The sequence below is a fragment of the Trachinotus anak genome, unplaced genomic scaffold (genome assembly GCF_046630095.1).
Source record: "Trachinotus anak isolate AG129_WGS33_773 ecotype Australia unplaced genomic scaffold, CSIRO_AGI_Tana_v1 ptg000018l, whole genome shotgun sequence".
NCBI classification, from domain to species: Eukaryota; Metazoa; Chordata; class Actinopteri; order Carangiformes; family Carangidae; genus Trachinotus; species Trachinotus anak.
In genome coordinates this window covers 16,249,514-16,276,300 of record NW_027273869.1, presented here as the reverse complement: position 1 = coordinate 16,276,300, position 26,787 = coordinate 16,249,514, and the positions used below count along the sequence as shown (strand labels likewise).

The window sequence follows — 26,787 nt, the reverse complement described above, 5'->3', positions numbered from 1 at the left end:
AATGACTCTCGTTGTTTATCTTCATTGATCATAGGTGATTATTTAAGTTCAGACAGGACAATAGCACTGACAGAAATGTCAAAATCAGCCCTGAGGACAAACATCAAGTATTTTGAAGAGTCGAGAAAAGGAGTGCAATCAAGCCCCTCTTCTGGCTGTTTATTCCTGTCAAGCAGCTCCCACCGAGCCCCCGTTCCCCCTCAAATCACATGCAAATGTAATTTATGTCACCAGGTTGGCCACATCAGCTGCCCACCCACCTCCCAGGATATTTGCATGTGAAGATTGCACTGCTACACCAGTGAGAAGGAGGAGGAAGGAGATGTGGGGAGGGGACTGTTGGGGGGGTGGCAGGGGGACACCGTGAAGGAGAGGTATGCGCACGAAAGAAATTCATATTCATCAGTTTGGTCTAGCAAGCTCACGGGATGCAGAAATGGCAGTACATGCAGCTCTCGAGTTTATCAGCCCATGAACATCAGATTGATGTATACACCATGGAGTAGTGTGCTCTTGTATCTTGTTATGCCAACATAATGTCTATGGAGACCATAAAGAGACTCAAATGGTTTGGCTTGGTTGTTATTTTATACTTTCTTCTAGCACTGCTCACTGCTCACTGTAGACATGACGTGTCTGACTCACAGCAGATCGCAGTTCTTCACTCATACATTTTCATTTCAGACTTTGCGATGTCACTCACCTTTCACACTTCCTGGCTGCTCATTGAATGGGTCAAGACACGGTCCATGCCAACAGTTTGACGCAAGACTCACCGATTGGATGCAAAGAAATCAAAGGGCAAGTCTCATCAAGCATAAAATTGGCCTTAAAAAACAAAAAAAAGCTCCTTCATCAGGTACCACGTCACAAACAGCACCAGAGGAACTCTTTTCCATCCCAAGACCAAAACAGACCATGTTTGAACTCTAAAAAGGGGTTCAAGATCAACCAATATTCTTTTTGTTCAGTTAGGCAAGACAAATAAACATGAGGTGGAGATAATAACTCAAAAATTTAGGAGGTACTGAATGTGGTGATCAGTTTCTAATAAAAAATGCTTTTTGTTGAACAAAACTCCTCCTGGTTGAACCCCAACTGTAGCCTGAGGGCTGTCTGCTTTAAGTAGCAGCTAATGTCCTCTCGTGTCCCCTGCTCTGCAGCCTGCAATGTTAATGTAAGGCTGGAAATGTAAAGTGACAGAGAGCACTTTAAAGGTTTTGTTCCTTCGGGCGGCTGGCTCTCAGTGTCCAGTCTGCCTGAATTGGAAACAACCAGGCCTCACCCACAGAGGCCACGGGCAAGTACAACGAGACCAAGAGTGAGACAAAAAGCCAGATTTCCCTTTGTATTCTGGGAAATTCTGATAATGGTATCAACATTGCATCAACACTGATGAAAATGAGGAATACAGATGAACAAAATGAAATGAAACTTATCAAAAACTCACTCTTTGTGTATCCTTCTTGTACTTTGTGAGTTGGGGGGGGGTGATGGATGGTAGTGATAAAGGAGCTGAAAATAATGGATAAAAAAAAAAAGAAACATTCAAGGTTGAAACAATGACCAATGAGGCATTGTTGGTGGAGTAGAGATGATCAATATGGTGACAAAGCTGGCAGCCAGACCAACAGGTCAGACTGATGCCAGCTCAAACCGGGTGGCTTGCATGGACTCCAGTCACAACACTGAAGTTGTGTATGATACAAATCATTTCCATAAGGGAAACAGAGCATGGTGATGGTAAAAAACAGCATATTTTTATAGGTTAGAGTACTAGGATACATAATGTTAGATATGTATCCTGTGTGTAAACAAAGGTGCTTTAAGAGATAACTGTGCCTAAATAAGAACCACAGTGCATAATTTTCTGGAAAATAAAATATAGGCTGCTAAAGCTGAATGATTCATTATTTTCATGTATAAAATCTCAGTTTTACAAAGGTCAATTCTCAAACCGCAAGAGCCACAATTTTAATTAGAGCTTACATTATTAAGCATGTTTTAACAAGCTGTAACAATGTCTGATAAAAATTTAGTCCAGTGACCATCAACTTTTCCATCGACTATGACAACTGTGGCCAACACGGCTGCAGCTAATTAATTTCAATTTCATTGAGTGAACTAAAGAATGGACATCATTTATGTTGTGTGGTTAATATGCTCTTTAGTTGCTGGTGCTGGTGTCAGTACTACTAATTGGCTGTGCAGGGCTGTGACTTTTTCCTGATCAAAAAGACTGGACCGGTGACTTTCACTGCATTAGCTGTGTATGTGGTTGCATCATTTAATTTTCTGCAGTTAGCTACGTGGTCAGTGGGCTGGCAGACAGAAAATGGTAGTTTAAAACTTCAAGTTGGACTTTGAGCACAGTGCAGAGCTGTCGACGGTATCATGAGGTGTCATCAGTCAACTCTCCAGACATCGTTAAGACATGACTTAATGTCAAATAGTTACAGCGATAAATGTAGTCTTATAGAATGTGAGCTAATTTAGTAATTTTTCCAATGCCAAACTAGCTACTCCAACTGCTTCACTTTACATATATTTTCATACAGAGATAAGTTTGTTACTATGCTATAGGGGTGCAGCCTTGGCGAGCTTGGCTGCAGTCCAAGACGATGGAGTTGCAGTCCATCTGTAGGACGAGAGACCTCCCTGGAGGCAGGGAAACACCAAGCGGGACGAGCTGGGGCTACCTGGTTAGCAACAACTGAACCTTCAAATTAAAATACTTACATATAGCACCTCATAAATAACAGCGCTGTCCAAACAAATACTCAATATGAAGTGTGATTGGTTGTGATACTTCATAAAACAGAATTGTCTGCGGAGAGTAGCAGTGAGCAAACCGATATCTGACAGAAGTGTCAAAGTGGCGGAAAGATCCAGTGAGGAAAGAGGACGTAGAGATTTGTGTGTTGGGCCTTTAGCCTTGAGTTGGAGTGACAGACTTCGTGTCCAGGCAACCATACGCACAACTAATCATGTGACCACATGAGTTCAACTAAATCTGTCGGGAGACTCGTAATTCAGATCGTTAATTGCAATTCTACCAAAAAGGTCGTCATATCTGCCCAGATCTCCCACCTCCACTGTGCTTTTTGATAATGGATCTTGTTTAACACTGTGCAATTTTAATTTCAATCAACACTGTAACACTGGACAGAAAGGCAAACACATCCCCAGATCATTTATTCCTATAGCTCATAGCTTAATACTTTTACTTTTTCTACTTAACACTACTTTACTACAAAGTACACCTGTTTGTTATATTACTTATTATGCTGATGCGCTCCCCCACGGTGCACAGCTAAAAACCTCCAGTATCCATTTTGTTTACCCTCACTTGCAGCAAAAATGTTGAAGGATGCTGAGAGACAAAATGATGTATTGACGTATTTCTCCTCTGCTACCTTCACACCAGCTCCTGTCTGAGGGCACAGCCACACCGAGTTCAGGACACCCAGGGGACAGAGAGAAGAAAAGAGAGGGAAAGACAGAGGGAGAGAGGCAGAGAGAGGCGATGGGGCAGAGCCAAGTCTCATACTTCCTCCGCAGCCGCCAGATGAGCACCCACCTGATCACCACCCCTGGGAGCCGCTGAGCAGCACACAACAGCTGGCAGTGCCACTTTTATTACCTATAGATTATTCCCAAACAATAGCAATTATCAGTCTTTCACTGACAGGCGGTAAAAACATACTGTACAGCTCGGGTGTGTCTCCCAGGATAATACGTTAACTACAAAAACTATCCTTCTGATGGGAGGGAGAGGACCTGTCAGACTTAGTAAAGAACCACTGAAGGTATGCCGCCATCTTGAGTCAGTGCAAGTGCCATCACTTTGCTGTGAGTCATGTTTATATTTAGATTGGGGAGGAAGAGGAGCAACCAGGCGAATAATGCACATCACCTTCCCCGGTGGAAGCATTTGGCTGTGTGTGAGAGAGAAAGAGAATATTTGACTGTGTGTGTAGATGCATGTGATCACACTGTCTGACCTAGAAAAGCAGTTGCACCAATCAGAAGATTCGTGGCAGTTGGGCAACACACTCCACTGTATAAATAACCTGCCGTGTGCCAGTTGCATGCATAATTACAGAGCAAAGAGGCAGAAGCACGCCGTCTTAAAATAATAAGCCATCATGAGTTCCCTCTCCCTCCTGCCCATTTCTCTTGAACATAGCCTGGACATTGTATGCTCCTGTACAGCAGGTGGGGCTACAGTATCTTGGTCATCATTCAACACATGTTGAGCTATGAATGCTGGTGGTTTGAGGGTGCTAGATAATACCCTCCTCGTTTAGGTTAGGGTTGATTGCTGACATAAAGGTTGATCCCTCTTTGATTCTTCTATGTTGAAATTGAAAAAAATCCATTATAATCATGGAGAGATGGAAAAGATGTGTAGTATACATTATCAATCACAGCTATCTCATAATGCTTTCTTATCAGGTGGATGTAACCTTCACAGCTTTTGAGATATTGAATATCAGCACACAGAATTTAACAAAATCTGCTGTTTGTATTGTTAGGTTGATCTTTAGCAGAATCTGTTGTTTAAAGCTTCAAAATCTATTTCTGATTTTTCCCATGAAGGGAAATAAAGAAGGGACAGTGTGTTTTACCTCATTACTGACTCATTATGCAAAATGTTTCATGCTCATCACCTGTTACCTGTAAATTTGATGATTTTGAAATCACAATGCTGACTGAAGGATAAATGTCCCTGTAATGGTAGAGAAAAATCTCCAAGTCCTAACCAAAAAAGCACATGGATAAAAATAAATAAATAAATAATTTTTTTAAAAAATTAAAAAATCACTGTCACAAAGCTGAAAACAGGGCTTATTTTTCTTAGCTGTAAATAGCAATTGTTGCATGCATTCATTGTTAAGGTCCAGGTATAAATACAGTATCATATCCTGGAAAACACAATGCCTAAGAATGAAGGAGAGAGACAGCAGGGTGAAATGGCTAATGAAAACAGGACACAATACGAGTGCTCCATCAGAGGTAATTTATCTATTTTCTGTGGTGAGGCAATAGATATAATCTCAATAGTAGCCAGAGGGACTTAATGGCTGTTTGAAACTGAAAAAAAACGACAAGCTAGGGTGTTCATAGTTGCTTTTATGGTAGTAAATAACACATAGACACAGTTTAAATCTCATTTGTAGGAGTGCCATCGAGTCCAGCAGAGAGGGAGGATATCTGATTGGAGGTCAGTAGGGGATCTTGGCGAGCAGAAGGGGCAAATAACGTGGCAGCCAGCAGAGGATGCTTTGACCTTTTTACTGCTCGTTTTGGAGCCAAACGAAGGGCAGGGGGCTGGGTGGAGGAAGCTCTTGCCTGCGGTGAAGTGGAAGCACCTCAGATCTTTGTCATCTCCGCCCCTCATGCCAAACCTTCGCCTATGTCCTGCGGTGGGACGGACGTCACGGACGACTGTAAGGGTTATAGCTGCTGACAGGTGTGGGCAGCTGTCATGAGAATTACCAGGGACTGCTTAAGTGTCTGACCACCATTTGTATAGGGACATATCACACATGCTCCTTGGGCAGATTAATTTATTCCTCTGACACTTTCCCTTCTCTAGAAATCTGATCAAAGGCTAGAAGATGATGATTTCCCTGATACAGTTTTTTTCTTTATTGTGTTTTCATACAATCAACAAAAACACAAAAAACCTGCTGTGTTTTCTGTACAGACCTACATGAGGCAGCAGTGACAACACCATAATCGGACCCATTACTAGACAACTTATCCATCCCTGCCCTTATGTTTGCATTGAAGCCTGTGCCCTTTTCAATTATTAATGGCATGGTTATCCAAGAGTTTGTCAACAGCATGCTGGCTGATGAATATTATATTATGTTATTATATTATGTGTCAAGGGTCCAGTTATAGCACAATAAACAAACCATAAAATCAGCTTTTGATGATTTGGTTTCAAAATGGGCTGCGCTCAACATCAAATCCCACCACTTAGGACTTTGAGGGTGGGCTCTTATTCCACACTAGCCTTCTTTTTCAAACCACAGCTTTACATATTTTCTGGTATTCTGTCATAGGAAGAACCTCAGGAAATTGAAAGTGGGCTACAAAGAGGCTCTCTTTGGTGCTCATTAAGGTTGGTAGAACACTCATCAAACAGACTTGAAAACTAGAGGAATCGTTTTTTTGTTTTTTTTTTTATCTTTTCTGCTAAAATGTTGAGTTAAGAAACTGCACAGTTTTCTTACCCGAGGATTTTCTCAATAGATTTACACAAATCAGCTTGGTGCTGCAAAATGAGCTGTAGCAATTCAGTGCAATCTGAGGCAAATGTTAAAGCACAAATTTCTTTCTTTTGTGAGGCTTTCAACATAATGAAAAAGAAGTAATTTTTAAAGTAAAAAGCTGCAGATTCTTCCTCATGATTAAGAACAGCCGAAGCGTATTTTTACTTGTAGAAGTATAAAATATAAAAGTGACAGATGTGATGGAGCGGAGATGAGAAAGTGCAAGACTAATTTAAGCCTGACACTTAACTAAAACCTCATCAGCATATAAATACAAGGCAGTGAAGGGTGAAGTTATGAAAAACTTCCAGGAAGACTTTTTTGTTGATAGATTGTCTGTACAGTAGATCCAGCAGCTTATATGTTAGTCATTAACTACAGCTGGCCAAACACAGATGCTGTCTTAACTAAGACGGTAAATACTGTCAACTGCACTACAGTAGTCTGAATGTATGATGGGAGCCATTTTTTGAAGGGACCAGCTGGAAGTCCTTTGAGGAAGAAGTTAGCTAATATCAATTCTATGTTCCCAAATCGACTTTCAGCAGTACCTACGAAACATACAGGCTCCAGCTGTGGAGCCCAGTGAGCTTCTTGCATTTTTGAACAAGTGAGATAAGCCCAGAAATCCCTTTATCCAATTCAGAAGCAGGTTTTTCAGCCGGCATGATTACTACTTTGACCATCTATCGGCCAGGCAGGCACAGGCCTCCAACAAGGCTGAAACTCATCTGTGAAGACGCCACAGGCTTTGTCAGCATGGGAGTAACTCACGATAAATAAGACCAGTCTGACCACGAACCGGCAGCAATGCAGGCTTCCAAATTCACTGCTTCATTAAACGCGAGCGTAGAGATATGCTTAATCACACCAGCTGTAGCTGGAGAAAACATTTGCACAGTTTATATGCCTCTCAGCAAAAAAAAAAAAAAAAAAAAGATGGAGCAGAAATTACAATCATGGTCACCACATCAGGTGTGAGAAGGCCTATTGGTCCTGAACAAATCGCTGTTTTTTAAAAAGAGCAGAATAGGAGGAAAGCACATTATCAGATTCATCTACACAAATCTTCAGTAAACTTCATTTAAAATGTTTGTTCATTGTTAAAGTGATCAGACGTTAATACTCCCTCCTCATGTGTGCCTGTGCTTTAGGCTTTGTAAACAGTATCAATCCATATCCACTCTAACAGCATATGAGCCCTTTGGTTTCCCATCCCATAAATCTATAAGGAGAGATGCAGTCTGCTCACTGACTTTCATCAAGGCCGATTAGCCCAACAGTTTCAGACACTCTGGATGCACTGATTCCCATTTTGGAAATACTAGGCTATATTAGGCATGGTTATTTAGCTCTGGCTTCTGTTTGGAGCACGCCTGCTTGTTGCTCAATACAGGGCATTAGCTCTAAGTGAAGGAAATGGATGTTGACAGACTACACACACACACACACACACACACACACACACACACAGGGTGGAATGTGATTCTGCCATATTGCTAAATTTCAAAACCACGCTGTTTCATTCTCCTTTGTGATTTTAGCTCTTTAGAGTCAGACAAACAGGACGACAAATCACCTGCAGCTGAAACACCTCACCCCCCTTCCTGCTGCCACAGTCCACTCAGACTTTATTCTACATTGCGTAGTTCACTAATACTCTGAACAAGAGAACGAGAGTGATTTAAGTGTGCAGGGAAGGGAACAAGACTCCTATCTGCTGCACAATAATAAGGAGTTTTGGGACAAGTTCCTGGCTTTTATAACAAATCTTGAAGGGCTGTCTGTAAGTTTTCTCTGCCGTCGAGGTTTATTGCTGGGAGCAGGTGGTGGTGGCTGTCTCTTGACAAGAGCTTCAGCCATCGTTGCATTCACAAGACAAGGTTATAATATGTCCTCTGAGGTGAGCTGCGTCTTCAAGGCAGGTCAAAGGCTGCAGTAAGTCCCTATCTGAAAGTGACGAGATGGGCTGGGGCTGGCTGGTTAGTGTGCGAACTTCAGTAGAAGAAAAGACGTGGTAGAGACAAGAGTTAATGTTGCTGTAGCTTTCCACCTCTGGAGACAGCCCTTGGTGAGTAAAGGAAGGAAGTTTGATGGTAACTCGCAACATTTCTTCAGGACTGGTGTTAATGCTAACGTTAGCTATGTAGCAATAACAAAAACTTACAAATAACTCCTTTAAAGTTGGCAAAATGGAGGTGAACTCGCAAATACTGTCTTAATTTGCTTCCCAGTGGGGTTCTGAGAGTCTTAAGTCATTCAGCTTCCAAATGAAATATTTACTATAGCTTCTTAAAAATGCAAATGTATGTAAATTTCCCCATGTTTCATTCATTTTCACGACCACTTTTGCCTCTGTGAGCCTTTTCACTTATGTTGATGACATGATTAATTATGTTTTTAAGGCCACAATATTGATTAGATGTAATAGATGTACTATTGGTGGAGTCATTTATATACATCTTTTAGCACTGAGAGTGTCTAAGATTATGACTCTAAAGAGTTCACAACTTCTATCAGAATAATATATGATTTATTCATTATTAATCAACACTGTGTTTCAAATTCCAAAGGGACTTCTTAGCCAAGATTCTCTCTCTAAGCTTGTTATTCATGTGTGATTATCTTTGAGTTATTTCTGGCTCACTGTAAAGAAGCTTTAGGTGTTCCAAGATGTTTATTCTCCCTGTAGTATACATCTGCATGTCACATGTATAGTCTGACCTGTTTTCAGTCGCCATCTCATTACACGTTACAGCTACATTTTTTTCATTCAGACACTATTCCTCAAGGTGACCTTGAACCTTAAGAAAAATCTATGGGAGAGTTTGAGTGCTTCCCTCCATGGCAGCAAAGATAATACTTGTACATGGTGGGACTAAATGCAGAAGATCAATATCGTTCTCATCTATCGATTTTGGATTATTACATCACAAGTGTACCTCACTAAGACGCTCCCATGCCCTCTCCAGGTCAGCAAACTGGAATTATCTCAGGACACATTTATAGAGCAGAAGGTGATACTCACGGACAGATTTTATTTCAAAGAAAGGAGAAATGTGCCTGCTATGTTGACATTTTCTGGTGTAGCAGCATCCTCAAAATAACTCAAAATTCTAATTCAAAGGACAAGTGAGAGAGAAGAGGGGCTGTTGAGAGTGTGTTGAGACGGTAGCCTTTGCTGCTCATCTTTCTGTGGCACACTGCACTCCAGCCAAATAAACAACACCATGTCAGCTCTCTGCAGCCCATCCATCTCCGTTCATCCCCATGAGTCCCGTGAGCAGATAAAAAGCTAATCAAACCCTCTGCCATGTAATTCATCACTGGCTGCTCATGAACACTCTATCTTCCATTCCTTGCCTTTGCCCCTTTTGGCAGCACCTCCATTTCTCTGACAACTGAGGCGTAATGGTGCTGACAAGCTAACAAATCAAACACATCTCTCCACAGTCATCACTGGCCCCATTAAAATATTGATATTTGATCGTATTATTGGACATTTATTGACTATTTTGATGTTAGATGATCATACGCATTACTGATTTTTATGTTTATGATGTTTAAGTCATTGCTGCCACTCTCATGTCTACATTTTACATGGCGTACTATGTGAGTCTTTGTGTGTCACTATTTTGCTGGGCTCAAATTCCCAGCACCAGTTCCTCCTCTAGTCAGGGAGGAGGAAGTGCAGAGAGACATGACAAAAATCATTCGCTCCCTCGTGAGCTGCTGTCCCACTTCAGCGAGTCTGTCAACAACCTGCCAAATTTGTCTTCTTCCTGATAAATACTATACGTCTTGTCCACCTATTCTGGACAATCCCTCAAGGATTACAAAAGCACTGGCGAGTGTAATGACCTCACTTTTGAATGGATTAATAGGCCTGAGGTTTATATCTGGAGATTGAATCTGTGTCTGTGATTATCGGAAGTGTGAGTAAGAGCTGACTGAATGTAAGTTGAAAAGTGGTTGTGACACATGATGACAATGCCCCAAATGATAGATCATTCATTAAGAAAGATCTTATCTAAAGAGAAAAGATGAAAATTATTTATTAGTAACACATCCTGCAATTGTTTGATAAAGGTAAAATATATCACGACATTCCACAAGTGAAGCGTTAAGGTGGGACAGAGACGCCCCGGCCTATAAATCATATTCTCCAGATGTCAGGGAACATGCTTGTTTTTTTTCAGTGAAAGCGAAATGCAAAAATACCATTCCCAAAAAATGAATCAGGAACTCTAAGAAAATGCTACTATAACATTTGGAAAAACATCCTGGAATATTCCCTCAGTCAAAAATGAAAAGTGGGAAATAGACAGGGTGTGTTGAGGAGAAGTGGGTGCACAAAATACTTGAGTTATGCCGATAAATCAGCATCTGGGAACTGGTTTTTCCTTTCACTAACTGATCTGTTTGCAAGACGCACAGCTCAAAATACAGCTTTGCATCATCCTCAACTCTCTCTCACGTTCTTTCTAATCTTAAGAGAAATGTGAGGCAAGAACACAAAGAGGACTTTCAGTTGGTTAAAGGTGGACTTAATGAATGTGAAGTGAAAACTGCAAAGCCTGGATACAGTATTTCCACACTTTGATGATGGAGAAATCATTACCATTGATGTAGGCGCAGGGCATGCTGAGGATAAAAGGGGCCCAGTCCATTACTGCAGTTGCAGTTATTGAAGGTTGCCACTACAACAGTGGTGCAATCCCATTATTGCAACTGAATGAATTACGGATATGCCATGCATTCAAATTGACAGGGCAAAAGGTGGCTGATGCCAGTGAATCGCTCTGATTTTGGATTTATGCCTAATGAATATGTGCTGAACCTTGGCTGCTAACCTCGATGGAGACTCAAAAAAGAGGGGGGAGGAAAATCATTTTATGGTGAATTAAAGGAAGACGGGACATTTTATGTTTTGGCCACTGCAGAGTCCTCGCCTGATGCAACGGCATTTCATGGTGTGTTGTCTTTGCTCAATTTTGAAATCCTCCAACGCTCCCCAAAGAGCTCATCATCGGTTCAGCAAAAGCTCCTGATCTTCTGTTTTTCGCTGATTTTATTAGTTTTATCTGCCGACATGTTATGGAAATTCTCCACCACAATTCATTTAAAAGGAACAAAGAGTATTTTGACTGATCAGCCCTCTCTTTGGTCCCTTCATTGCATTCTGCCTTGGAAATTTAATTAATTTTCAAACAGCAGGGCGTCATTTTATTGAAAGGTGTAATTCATTCTTTGTGGTTAGAGCAAGTCACATTAATCTACATGTACTGGCTTCCTAAATACCCTCTGAAAGCACGCCCTTAGCAACCGTTTATTTATGGTTAAGCGTGGGGAGGCGCATGGATACTGATAATGTGAAAACACAGGACATACACACACTTTTATGCACAAACGCTCAATTATTTGTGTTTGTTTTTCCATTCACTTTTCATTTGGGAGGATACAATGCAAAATGAAGCAGTCGCTTCATTTTTCTGTCACAAGTGCAGGCTGGAGATATCCACTCGTGGTGTGGTAATCAAACATGTATATTGTCTTTGGTTCAGTGGCTTTTCTTCACTCAGCTGAAATCTTCACACAGTGAAGAAAAAGGAAATGAAAGACAGTGTGAGGGCCATTTTTCTCTGGGGGGATGCACTTCAAACACATGCCCCTGAAATTCATCCAGTATCTGTCTGTCTTTCTGTGACAACATGGAAATTTTGACATTTCTATGGCTTTAGAATTCAACGTTGGGCTGCGGGGCTTTGAGACCAGTCCTCTATGGAGGGGAATCAAAAGACTGTGAAAATATTTTGAACGCATTATAACTATTCTAAAAATATCAGCACTACTACACCACTACTACTAAATCATTTTGACTTTATAATTGAGATTTTTACTGTGGCCTGAGCTTTTTCATGTGGCTGTTAAGAAAGTTTAAGTAAATCAAGCCATAAAAAGCCAAGTGAAAAAAGCAAAAAGAAACACAAGAAAACATTTACTGCGAAGGACCAGATGGAGGGCCACACGCATGAGACATGTATGATGCTCATTAATACACAAGGAACTATTTTTCTCCAGGTAAACCGACAAATCAGTGGTTTTGTAATGAGGCCTGAGCAGGAGTTTTATAGTAGTCACTCCAGAATTGGCACTTGCTGGCTACTGTACCTTAACTACAAGTGTGTGGCCCACAGTTGCAAAGTGTACTACAGGCATCAACTGATGAGCCTTTAATGATGCACAGCTACACCAGTGTGTGTTGCGCTTACTTCCCCCTTCAGCTCAAAACCTAAAACTGTAATTAAGGGAAAGGACAACTGTATATTTAATACTCTTTCGTGCTGTTACTTGAAAGATCGAAATACCTTTGCTTTTTCTCTTGTGCCTACAAGATCAAAACGATGCAAATGCACACAAAAGGACCTTGATGATGGAACATTTCATTTGGTGGCAATATCAGCTGTTAAATGTGAGACAAATTACCAGGCAGCATATAATATGATGACTAATGAAAATCAGTATCAAGTGGGTCTATTCTCCTGATTCAAACTATGAGCAAACTCTGTCTGCTAATGTCTATTTATGACAGATGAGAATCTTTAGTCTAAATTCAACAGGCTCTGTTTTTCATACAGAAGCCTCAACCTTTAAGTTGAGATGATTAAAACATTATTTGTTCAATAAAGGATAATTGACATTAACAGGTCATCGGAAGCCGAGACTTTGCATCATCAGACTATCATTAAAAATATTTGTCAGTCCATGCAACATCCTGTCATCAAGTGCAATGCAGCTTTGTAATATTCAGTGAATATAGTGTTTGGTTTTAGTTACAACACTAATCATTCTCTTGCAACATGCCTATAATGTGCGCGTATAGGAGCTCCCCTGCATCACAAACCAAGATGGACGACTTTGAAATAAACTTAGCATCACACAGACCCAAAAACATTCATCCATTGAAAACCGTTCGGTTCCATCATTTAAACAACGCCACGTCTTTGATCTTGCTGCAATTTCCCCCTCGTCTAAAACTTTCTGGTCCTTTCATCTGAGCTGAGGCTGAATGAGAAACGCTGTCTGGAAACAGGTGTTCTGGTTGTTTGATGTTAGCCTGCGGTGGTCCGGCAGGTTTGGGAACATGAAGCAATAGTGACCCCATTCTGGCGGCCCACGACGCACTCAACCCCCCTCGTCCTACCTTTCTGATGAAGCAGCCAGGTGCCAAAAATACACGCAGCTGTGTTGAATAAAACATCTGACACAGTGACTCCCTGACTGATGGTGGAACAGAAGGAGCCACCCTGGGGACGGACGGGTCTGGGACTCAATGCATCCATACACTCAACTCATTACACAAGTTAATGAGAAAGTTTCTGTGAAGTCTGCGGCTGCAACAGGGCTCAGCCTTGACTGCTGCCCCGGGTGAGGGGGTGAGGGGTCCTGCAGACTGGGGTGCTGAATCTGACTCTGCTCCTAGCACTGTGGTTATTCAGACATTTGCATCTGCTCTCTAGCAGAGTGACTTGTACTGGGTGAACATGAAGGAGGGTCTGTTCGCTTGTCTTGTTTGCTAAAGGGCACAAACATATGAGCCACTTGAACAGTGTATGTGTGTTTATTTTTGTTTTTAACCTAATTTGAAGGAAATACACTTTATGTTTGACTGGACTACAACAGTGGGGCCAGTCCTATAATCTCAAATGTCAGTGACTGACTGACTTAGCCCATTGGTCAGCTGAAAGCCACGTGACTGACTGATAATGTTACACCATTGGTCAGCCAAGCGTTGGAGTTTCCCCATTGGCTGTTGCTCTTTCACAATGAATTGGTGTGAACAAGCAGTGTTGCCACTTAGCACATTTGTCACTAGAGAAACTGACTTTTCAGATCGAATGATTGTTGTTTAAGAAAGCTCCTAGTGACAAATCTAGCCACTTTTGGCCAAACCTTAGCCATGATCCATAGAAAAGATGTGCTAATTTATGTGTTTTGATGATTTCGTCAGACATCGTCACAGATATATAATCTGAATTTTAGCAGCTTGGAAATGGCTTGGAATGACTGCTGGTAAACATGTCGTCTTGATGGGCTGAGTTTCAGTCACTGTTCTAAACTTGTTCAATTGTTGGACAACAGAAACAGAAAAATATGTAAATGAGATCAGCTTTATTGGGAATTCAGCTGTATCAAAATACTATGTATATGAGCAGAGAGCAGGAGAGAATTAAACAGGTAAAGGACTGAAACCAACTGACACTAGTCCAGTTCATACTCGGTTCTGACCTGGTCTTGTTTCTGCTTGAGTTTATGGATTTAAACCAATTTTCCACATACTGTAGATTTTAGATCTCCATAGAAAGGTTTTCAAGAAAAACCTGGTGAACTAACAGTATCAGTAACAATGAATCTACTGGATATGGAATTATAATTTCGTCAACAAATTATTTCAGCTCTACTGTAGTTTACTGTAGTTTACAGTTTACTGTGGTGAGCACAGCTCAGGAAACCTTCCATCGTGAGAATATTTTCACTTTAATACTATTGAGCCCTGTTTAGAAGCATCTGCAATTCATTCTGTTTCTCCACCCATTTATTCAACATTTCCCTTAATTTGTGATCATCTTATGCATATTACTTTATATTTTATTATATTACAGAATCAATATTATCTATTATATAGAATCAATATATCATCAGTTGTTCTGATCCAAACACTCAATAAATATGTTGAGCTGAACAAGAATTATCATTTTGAAGTGAGACTGTTTGTCGCTATTAATATCGTCCCATCACGTCATTAACGAACAACAAACCACGTACCCGCTACACAAACACACCTCCTCTCAGTGACAGACGGCATCTCCAAGCCTGCGGAGATCGGCTTCAAAGCAAGTGAGAAAGTAGTGCACTTCCTGCAAGGCTGAAATAGAACAAAACACAGCTACACATTGAGCGACTGAGCATCAAGTTATTTTTATCAACAGGCAAGGAGTCATTCTGATCCACATGCTGGCACACCACCAAGACCCAGGACCTGGCGTGTTTAGCTACATATTGATTCAACATTTAAAAGACTAGTTCACTGGCTATATCAGATTACAGGAGCCACTGCCCCTTTAAGCCGGAGTGCAACACCAAATCCAGTTTTAAATACGATTACAAGAGGAACTGGGCTTAAGTATTCGCTTAATGTGAAGGATTTGAAACCCATGATTCACTGGCTCTTCGGTAATTGTGCAGACCTGCTAATGATCTGAATTCTGTTTAAGAATCTGGGTCACATTCAATAAATATTATGTCTGCTTTGTTAACACGGGTCTAGCCTGTGATGTAGTCATTGAAAGGAGTCTGCAATGATGCCTCTGAGGCACACCATCAAGCTCACCAGCATGTCAAATAAAATCAAAGTAAGGTTGGTGAAACCGGTCGACACATAACGCAGTAATTCAGCCTTTGTGGGACAATTTTAAAGGACGCTAAATGAATGAAATTGTACTCTGGGGAAAAGGGATGGTGCTCTTCTTTCTTTTCCTGCTGTAAACACATTCATTTGGAGCACATCCTGCAAATTCAATGATGCAGGTACTGCCCTGTGGCTATGTGTTTTCCACCCAATCTCTTTACGTATGCATCCTGAGAGAGAGAGAGAGAGAGAGACACCGATGGACGGAGCAAGAGAGGAAGAGGTAACATAAAGGAGATAGATAGAGGGTAAACAGAGAGAGCCAGTTAGTATGTAGTGACCCCAAAGCTTGAGATGGAGTCGTGAGTCACTGACTGTGTTTACTGTACACAGAGACAGACGGCGAGACAACACAGAGGGACAATATCATTTACTGGCACACCTCTGAGACACGGGGTCAATCAGCGACTGGTGATGTGCAGTGAGGATGTTTCTGTCCAGAGAGGACATATTCTCCTGAGAGCAGAGCAAACAGCTTCACACAGTCACATATACACTGCAAACATAAAGCTCCTGAGATGATGGACTTGTGAGCAGACAATTAAGCAACGCAACAACATGTTTGAGGGATTTTAAGCTTCCCCCAAATAAGATTCTTTCTAATACATTTTTCACTTGTTGACTGGTCAGGGGTGAACAGCTGATCAAAGTACAGTATTTTGAATTTGCTTTTTCAAATTATAATGTAAATTGTGTTTGCAAAATTGAAATCCATGTGCATCAATGTGGAACTGAGACCAATTAAAAGATGGGAACAAGTCTTTATTATTGTGTCAACGTTGATGCGGTTTTCGACGCTCAGTGGCTGGTCCGCACGTTATTCAAAAACTAAACTGTGGGATGTGTAATTAGAGCCGATAATCTACATGTCATGTTTTCTTTCTTTAAAAACAAAATGGAAAATGTTTCAGGTTTCAGTTCGCAGAAATATCTAGTGGCTGTGAGGCCTCGTTGCAACTGTTTCTCCAAAACCTGCTTTGCAAACTGTCCCCTGGTCGACCACGATGACATCTCACCATGACAGAAGATGTTGTGTTTATGGTTTGATGAAAGTTTTCCACACATGGAAGTAGCAGGTCCACAGCCAGGGCAGAGATACTCGTCTGTGCTTGTCTGGTGCTCGGGCCCCACAGGGACTCTTAGCAGGGTTGGTCAGCCAGAGTGGGAGGACGCGCTCCGGAGTTATTGATTGAAGCTTCTCATAATTTGTGAGCAGGTCCACAGGTGCCGCAGGGCAGAGCGTGGCGAGGATGTTTGTGTGTGCCAGTGTGATGCTCTGACATTGAAGTTGCCCTTTCTGCTGCCACTGAATAGGTTTAGCACCCTGAAGAGCCAAGGTGTGATTTGTTTTTTTTACCGCAGTGAAAAAGCAATGTTGCCCCGTGGTCTGGCGGTTTTACACCAATGATGGCACCCGCCTTAAAAACTACAAACTACCAAAAAGTTGTGAACACATGCAGCTTGTAAATGACTTATTGTCTTATTCTCTTCAAACTGCAAATGATACTCTCAAAGAAATTTTTACAGCAACAATAATAATAATAATAATAATAATAATGGCTATAGCCTGACTTGGCTTTTTCACTGTGTAACATAAAAAAGGAACATTGTCCACTAATCAGAAGGTCGTGGGTTCATCCAGTCTGCAGGTCAGAGTGTCCTAGGGCAAGATAAGGAACCCCAAATTGCCCACAAAGTATCACTGGTCTGTGAGTGAGTGTGTGTGTGTGCACTGTAAGATCATGTGAAATGAATGGCGCAGTGTCACTTCTAGTGTAAAGCATTTTGAGTGGTCAATAACACTAGAAAATGTAAGTGCAGACCATTTACCACTGATACATCCAACAGAACGACGCTATCTGTCATCAAATAAGTAGTGGAAACTATCCCCATGATGTACCCCTCCCATACCTGTTTGTTCGCCTGCCATTGTTTCATTTGTTTGTAAATATTTCTACACTAATAATATAAAAGATCTCTCAGGTATAGTGTTTTGATTTGTCGCTTCATTGTAGAGCTACATCCAGTTCAACTGAGCCTGTTCTTGCCCCACTTTTTCTCTCTCTCACAGACACAAACACATTGACAGCGGACCCGTCTGTTGTGGTCGGTCTGAACATCAGAAGCACCGGAAGAAATCTCTCCAATGGAGCCTCAAAAATCCATAAAGTTTCTGTCCCTGTCACTTTACTGGTCCTCTCTGTGAGCCTGTGCACAGCGACAGTGTTCTGCCTGCTTGTCCCCTGGACTGGGCTCACGCAAAACACTACGTTAGCTACGTTAAGGAAGGCATCACATGATCACAGTGTTGCAGTTATTCTGTTATCACAGCCCTTGTTGTGCTGCTACCGGTAAATGGTAATGCTACACAGTGACAGATTCTCATATATCAAAAGGACTGATGTCATGCCAATATCCTTAAAAGCAGCAATGTCCTCTAAAATCATAAAGCTAGTTCTGACTAACATGGCTGGCAACAGCACAACTTAACAGATACAGTAAAGGCCAGTGTACACTCCCATGCAGAGACACACTTCATGTGTTACTACAACTGATAAAAATGTGGAAAAACACAGCGTTTCATTGATTTTGGACTGTGGTGTGAATAGTGTTGCTGGCTCAATGAGTAATTGTTTGTGTTGGTATAAAATATCAAATGGTTGGTTGATTAGTTGCCTCCTGGAGAAGCTTTTGCTTAGCAGGCAGGACACTGGCCCTCTCTGTATATCTGTCAGTCCATTAAGCACAACCCAGCTTCCATGGTCAGAACCACACGTTGTTCTCCAACAAGACGACTGGACATCAAACTGAGAAAAATCCACACAGTTTGGCAGAAGCTGCCCAGGAAAATGACACGGTATCTTCTTCTACCCTTTGTAATATACAGGTCTACAACTAACCTTATACAATCCAGGTGAATAAAATTTCATTTGTGGTGTTCAGAGCACCAAACAATTACACACATAAATCAAAAATCTAAATGTTTTTCCACAAATTATGTTCCAGTTACCAGAGAGAAGTCTTCATTCCATCTTTGTGATTTGGCAGCATTTAGGCGGAACAATATTCAGCGAATATTCAGCCAGGGTACTTGTGTATCATTTACCCCACATCTGGCCTGAGAGAAAAAAAAAATCTCCACTGATCCAACTTCTAATTGGAATACTTGTCTTTAATGGCGGCAGCCTTACACAGTTTGTTTTGCAATGCACAATGCATGCATAATCCACATTTGTAAGTGGCTGCCTCTTCATTAACAACATTTAAGAAATGAATGTGAGGAAATCCATCATTATCACTGTTCGCAATCACCAAACCCTACAGCAGGCGCAAACTCATAATCTTAGGCAATTTGCATATGCAATTAGTGTAAGCTTCATGGAAAGGACGTGATTGACAGGGCTGAAATGTTTTGCCTAGTTGGTCTGATTGAATCCAATTTAGAGAGTAACCATGGCCGACTTTATGGGAAGTGTTTTGTACATTATATCTCCCGAGCCATTTTGAGACACTACAGCAGATAAAGGAACACAATGCTGTTTGACAGCTTGACCTCCTGGCCTCTACTGAAGCAACTTTGTCCAAGAGACAGACAATTTGCCGACCAATTTTTTTGGGCAACAGCACTGTATTACTTTGACACACTCCTTCCACCTTTCTGATGCACACAGCACCAACAAATACACAATCTGACAATTCATCAATTGTTTGGGCCTACTTTTCTGGACAGCTTTGAAGATTTTGCCACCGTGCTACAAAAAAATAAAAAAGAAAAGAAAAAAAATAAAATCAAAGTGCCAGGTTGATAGAATTTCATTTCAGAGGAGCCACAGACAGACATAGGATGCGTCCCATTTCTGCCCCCCCCCGAGGTTGTTCATCTGGCTGTGGCGTCACAATAAATGGCAAGAGCAGGGCTGAGGGTTAAAGGCTTGCGCTGAGTCCTGTGCTATGCATATGGGACGTGAAGGGACGGCCATGTTTCATTATAAATTCAAGGCCAATCTGTTCCCAGGGAGGAAAAGCAGGATGTCAAGGTAATGAGTTAATTTGGGAGATAAGGAACAGCAAATGTAATCTCTGAAATTTCACCAGCAGCAAAATGGCTCTTCAAGCCACAAGCCCATCCTATCAAGGCGGGGGGGGCACTCATTATCATGATAGTCTTAGCTCTGGATTCTCTACAGAGCGGTAAATAAAGGTAATCATCCTCTCAAAATATGCTAAAGCATACCCTGAGGCGTCATTGTAAAGATCCCATTAAACCCTCTGGTGTGAATAACAGAGTGGGATTGCTTCAAATGCTCCAGCTGAAGAACCAAAGTGCAAGAGTCAAACAGCTTAAGAGAGCACAATAATTTCTGCCACTATCGCAGACCCCAGACTACCCAGTACGCCAGCATTATATCAAATTTAAGCAGATGCCTAGTTATTATCCCCAAGTGGGCCGGGTTGGCCCCATGGCGCTGTGGTAATGAGTGTTTTTTCGTCTGACTGGGTGGACATGTTTTGGAAGAAAGGCCTCTTGTCTGCCCCCCCAAGAAGCCTGGCTCTGAGGATGAACTCCACACAGCATGGAGCTATATGCCTCCACATTTGCATCATCCTTCATGGGAATCCCAAACATGTCAGAGCGCTCCATTTTTCAGGCATGAAGGGGTTGATAGATGGCACAGTAAACAAGAGGAGTGGAAATTGAGGCCACTTGCTGTTATATCTCTCTTTCTTTCTCTTGCTGGTGGTGCTATTATTCCAGCAATTGACTCTGGCTGCGCTGGTTGGCAGTTTTCTCGAGTGAAAACATTCCTGTAGTGGAGGGTGTAATGCTATTCAGGTTTCAGCTGTTAAAAAAGAAAAAAAAAAAGGGGGGGGATCACCTCTACAAGGCGCAGGGACAGCGACGTGAAGTAATGAGAGCGGCTTATGAAGATAAACTAGACGGTTCACGCAGAGCGGTGTACGGCACTCACACGTGTCAGATACAGTACAGTGCTAATGGGTGAGGAAGAGCATGGGGGAGGCGGCTGGCTGGCATGACAACCTACAGCAGGCAGGAGACTTGGTTGCCATGGCGACATACAAGGATGTTTGTATCACAGGCGAATCTCAGCGGTTGGCAGCGGAGGGGCACTCATGCTGTTCCACTAACAGTAGTGGAGAATCGTCGGGGCCAGAGATGAGGAGAGGTGGGGTGAAATGGAGGAATGCCTTTATCTTATCACTCTGCGTCCCCTCGCAATCTCTTTTCCACAGCAGGGCTGAGCCAAACTGTTGGGGGGGGCTGTCTAACTGGGAATCAGGGACTCACTGGTTCAACAGCTAATGAACCCTCTTGCTTTGCTGTATTAGAGAAAAGAATGAAATCATCACAGTGGGGAAAATATTAAGGCTGGAATGCTGATTATGTGCCTGTGCATTTATTCTGTTTAATCCATCCACAGTGAATTTAATGAGCATGCAATGACCTTGATTGGCAAAACAATCCAGCAATGTGACTCACTTGAGCAAGATGTTCTCTTTTAGTCAAATAATGCGCTCAGCTGACAGGGGGGTGTAATAACACAGAGGCAATAAGTTGCATATCTGGACAACTAATCATGCTTCCCAGCACATGTTGCAATTATCGTGACACGTTTTAAATCCACCAAGGTCATTTGTGTCATGGGCAGGGCAGTGCAGGGCGATACTGATTTTAATTGCTTTTTTTTTTAATCCCATCATGCCACTGTATCTTGCACACACTGCTGGGTGTCATGTTGCTTTATGACTCATGCATCCTCCAAGGGCGCCCCGAAGCAGCAAGTGAACTGTAGCAGAGCCAGTAGGCAACTTACTTGGACATAGTTTGTTCCGCTTCCCCCTTGTCATGCTGGGACACTGACAGCGGCTCTGGAGAACAGTGAGCTTATACAATCTGTAAAGAACACAATTATCCTCTTCTGCCTAAGATAAGACTCAGCACGATGCTTGAGTTGCAAATGTATCATTTTGTTCAAAATTGATGGATTCGCCTTTGTCTAGATTTCCTGCATATTCAACATAATTTCCCTCCAAAAATGGCAGTTGTCCCACTCTAAACTCATGAATAGGAGATCGACTCAAAAATGGACACCAGTCACTTGAATTCTAGGCTCATCTCCATGCTGACATTGAAAACTGTCAATACAGAGTGGCTGAATCAACGGAGCGGAGCTCCTCTAATCTAATCATTTCAGACCATGTTAGTCAGAAAGAAAAGATAATTACACAAAGAACAACAGTTTGTTAGGTTATTACTGACATAACCCTTGAAGTAAGGTGGTCTTGATGTCAGCATTTTGAACAGGTGCATCGTGGGATGCCCTGTTTGTCTTTAGGGCTGGGTGGATGTGCAAGAGCACTTCTGGTAAGCACAGAAAGAGAACAATGTTTTTTTGTTTGTTTGTTTTTTTTTAAATGCTTTATTACATTCATGAAACATTAAAAATGTCCTCCAGGGCCTTTTTTATGCCATGTGCCCTTCAGTAATAATTAATCTACTCTTTCACTGGGCAAAGGGGATGTTTCACCCACTATGTACAGGCGAGGCTGAGGGGGGGCTCAGGAGCACACAGGGCAAGGTGTGTGTCCCTCAGCTGTACCACACACCAACATGGCATTAATCTCTAATAACTTCCCCACAAAGCACCTTCGGGCAGTGGCAGGAGAAATGCTACGGGTAGCTGATGCATTTTACCAGAGCTAAGTATGATTCAGGATATTAAAAAATTGTAGGAGGGCAAAAGCAATTTCCTCCTAAAGGGGATTTTAAAATTACAGCTCTCAGACTGGAAGGAAGTTTTGCCGTAAAATAATTTTCTCGTTCTTACCCATCACAATGAAACGCCTCCCCTCCGCCACCATCGTTATATACGTCTACACCAAAGATAACTTCTGTAAATGAAAATCTCTCTGACAGTCATGACAAAGCCATGAAATAAAACCCTCTTAAATACAATTTGAATAGACAATTGTACATGAATGTGTATAAAGAAATGGACTCTCAAAATGAATGGTATCCTGTAATTTTATTTCTTTAAGAAGAAAAACCTGAATAAAGTCATTGTACAGTAGCATTAATTCACTTCACTTAGTCTATTTCATTTCTGCTGCTGTATCCCCAAACCATGACAGACATACCAAACACAGACTTGGTTTTTTTTGCCTTCATTACACATTGTTCAGGCTGTGGCGTTGATCCTTTCCGACTGACTGCGGTGTTACGCCAGTTGTTGACCGTGTTGCAGATGATAAATAGGAATTTAAATGCAGTTGCATGCAGCTGGAAGAATGGGCTTCTGCTGCAAACCGAATAACGCTCTCTGCACAAATGAAAATACCCTTTAAAGTTTGTTGTATGGTGGGGAAAGGTCCTCCTCATGCCCTGTTAAATTCAGCCTCTTTACAACATGTGACGTTACACTGTCAAATAAGGTGCACGGGGGACTTAGCTGGGAAGTGAAGTGGTTGTTTTGCCTGTTTAGCAATGGTTGCTGTCAGTGCTAATAATAATGACCCCTTTTTTTTTTTTAGCAAACAGATGCTTATCTGCATGGAAATCATTTGAACTATGATTGTACAGCTTGTTGCACCGTTTTGCCTGCCCACCCTTATGAAGCAGAATACCATAAATGTACCTACTTTTCTGACAACAGGTTGTGTATGAGTATGTGTGTGTGTGTTTGTGAGAGCATGTGTGTGGATTGATCATGTAATCTGAGTCTTATCTCGGTGGGTCTACAGAGATCAAGCAGTCCTGAGTTCTCTGCGCCCTGTCAAACACCCAGATTCAAATCAGGACTTAGACCAAGCTAATTAGCCTATCAGAGCTGGGTCTTTAAGACGACTCTGATACCAGTTAGCCAAGCAACAAGAACTATGAGGAGGACCTTCTCCAATCAGTGCATTATTCCTTTACACATGACAGAATTATAGAATTGTGTTTAGTCTATGTAAAACACCTTTCTGATAGACAGAGCTATGATATTCTGACAATGATGATTTGGACTGCAGTGCTGCTCTACCTCAGTGATTTAAATTTTGCTTATTTGTGTTTGCAGCTCTCCAGTGGAGGACTAATTCCAAAAACCTAAAATTCTCCCAAATGTGTGGTTGTGAGTTGAACAGCAAGAGGCTTCATCATGAAGCAGTTAAAAACATTTTGGCCAGAAATGATGAGTGACTGAAAACATCCAGGATGAAAATGATATGCTTTCACTGCCAGGACAATCAATTCAGGTGAGTTATTTTGTTTTTGTTATTTCATTTTGTTAAGCTGAAGGAGAGATTTTGAAAGCATATGAAAAAGAGGTCTATGTCCGATGTATATAGCAGGCATGATTAATTTGTAAGACAACATTGTAGAAAATGGTCACACTCAGTGATGCCACGCTGGCTTGCTAACAGGCAGTGTTCAATATTTCATTTCCACGAAGAAAACAAACAGTAAATAGAAAACTGTGCAGTCATGTTTATTTGGAGGAATCAAAACACTGCTGGTTTATTTAACTGGATTTCATACTTAATGAAACTTGAGTGTGCAGTGATGCATATTAACATTTTGTGTCACTATCATTTTTTGTTGTATAAAGAACTGCCAGCAAGATTTTTTGTTCAACAGTTTTAATGACAGACTGATCTGTGATGTGACATTGAATGTTTTTATTCGTTCTCACGTAAAGGTCAGTTGGACTGCACACCACGTCAGCTTGATACTGTAAAGAGTCCATATTTTATTTTTTACAGCGTTCAATCACTGTAATTGACCTACTGTAGCTGTGGCACAGTGATGTAGCCTGGACTGAACTGTAATTAATACTCAATCAATAATCAACGGCAACTGACCTAAATTTTCTACAGCAACTGAGCTGCTTAAAAATGATGCTCCTGTAATCCATCACCAAATTATTATTCATTGTTCTTATCTATTCAACCAAAGATTATGATGACACAAAGATGATACAAGGATGAGCAGGATGGCCAGCAGCCAATCCTGAATCTCCATCTCCACCAGCATGAGCTGGTCCATGTGTCTATGTCACATCCCTCCTCACAGGCGCCCACTAACAAATGGCCACACAAGGTCAAATCATAAATCATAGATTCTATTTATGTCCTCTGTTTTGTATTGCTATCCAGAGCAGAAACAAACACCGGCCTCATTCTCTTCACTGTCCCACCTCCACTTCCGATGCCCTCCATCTTCTAATAAACTGATCATAAGTGAGAGGCATCAGCTAAATGCAAAGTAATCCTGGCAGATGCCCTTTTATCTGGACGGCCTTTGGCTTTCCGAAAAGTTCACTCACGATAACTCAGCCCAGGACAAAAGGTTAGCCCTGCTCGGACATCAGACTCTGGACTTTGGGCCTGTACTTTTCATTAATAGCTCTTTAACAAGCCTGATAAAACATGACGACACCTCTGGCGACAGCTGAGTGGCCACTTGTTTAGTTGGGGAGTCACACATACATCTGCCCCCCGCCCTCTGAGGCTTGGTGTAAACAACATCAGGAGATGATGTGTTGGTGAGCTTTTGCAACCAAAAGGAGGACTTCATATCTGCACCTTCATCGTGATCCAAACTGATATCAGAGAAATCAAAAAAGACACCTGGGTGGTGATTACTTTCAGTCAGGGCTCCCTGAAACACAGGAACATGAAATATACCCTCCAGGTGTTTCAAAAAGCTATTGCCAGCCAACGGTCCACGCTGAATCCATCAGTGCCGGCGCAGCCTCAGCCTGTCTGATTCAGTTAGTGCTTATGAAATGGAGCATCTGCAGAAGCTCCCAGAGAGTATGTAAACATAAGCTCTGCCTTGGGAAATGAGCTGAGGGGTCATTTAGATTTGGGTGGGGGAAGCATGGAGTGCTGCCTCACTCTCACTCTCTCTGTCACCTGGTAACAGTTTGACACACGGGAGCTTCCTAGCTAATGTATTCCAAGCGCTAGGGTAAGCAGCAACACCTGAGCAACCCCGACCCCCCTCTACTCCCCTCCCCTCCCTTTTCTTTCTCTCCCGCTGCATTGGCTGATCCTGCCTCCTGAGATATTAGGTAATCCTGGAGCAGGCGAGAGGTGATAGGCCACCCTGTCTTTTAACAACGCCTTATTTGTCAGTGAAGCCACGCTACAATCGCCGCGGATATGCTTGACATGTTTGCTGAGAGCCAGGAGCCATCCATTGCATGTGCCCTGTGCATGAGCCAATCGCTGCTCTATCAGTGAACCTGTGGAAGGTGATAAGCCTCCTTTACAGCAAGGGGGGCTTCCCACCAATCACAGCAATAGCAGAGATATTGGGTAACATATGGAACTTAAGTTGCTTTTCAATTGCATCTGCTCACTCTATAGACTCCTGAGCCTAAAAGATGAGCAGGAATTCATTATCACTGGTCAGCTTTTGTAATAGCTTATCAGCACATGGTACAGTCAGGAACAAAAGCATGCAGGAGAAAAGTCACAGACAGAGAGGGATGTCTTGTTCCCTTTTCAAATGGCATTACAGCTCATTTCCAGATCAATAGCTTGCCTCTTTCCTCCCTGCCCAAGATAAACCCATCACAATTGAAGGATGGAGGAGAGTGGAGAAAAAAAGAAAGAGACAGGGCACCACAGCCACAGCCGGCCCATTTTATCTGATGGAGAGAGGTGAACAAACAGAGGGATTAGCTTCCATGGGATGAAAGCATCTCCTCGTCTTCTGTCTCTATTCCCCTCCCCTTGTCTCTCTATCCGCCCACACATCCACACCGTGGTCTCCCCTCGCAACCATGAGAGGCATGCTCTATATGTTGCAGCCGATCTGCTGTCAGCAGCCGCACTCCACCCTGTACCTACACCAGTTTCCTAGCAATCAAGTGAGAACAAAAAAGCCATTTGGTGCACATGGCAATGAAAGGTGCAATGAAAATAGGCGCCAAAAATGGTGTCACGGAGAGGGGCTGGGAGTTGTAGCAAAGTGTAGTTCCCCCGTGCCACCCTCAAAGCACCCACCCTTCCTGATCCACC

The 26,787-nt window shown here is 42.1% G+C and overlaps 1 protein-coding gene across 6 annotated transcripts in view; it reads right to left on the bottom strand.

Annotated features, from left to right (window-relative positions):
* syt1a (synaptotagmin Ia) overlaps window positions 1–26,787 on the bottom strand; it is a 169,323-nt gene that overhangs the window by 129,262 nt on the left and 13,274 nt on the right. The gene's annotated exons all lie outside the window — the stretch shown is intronic.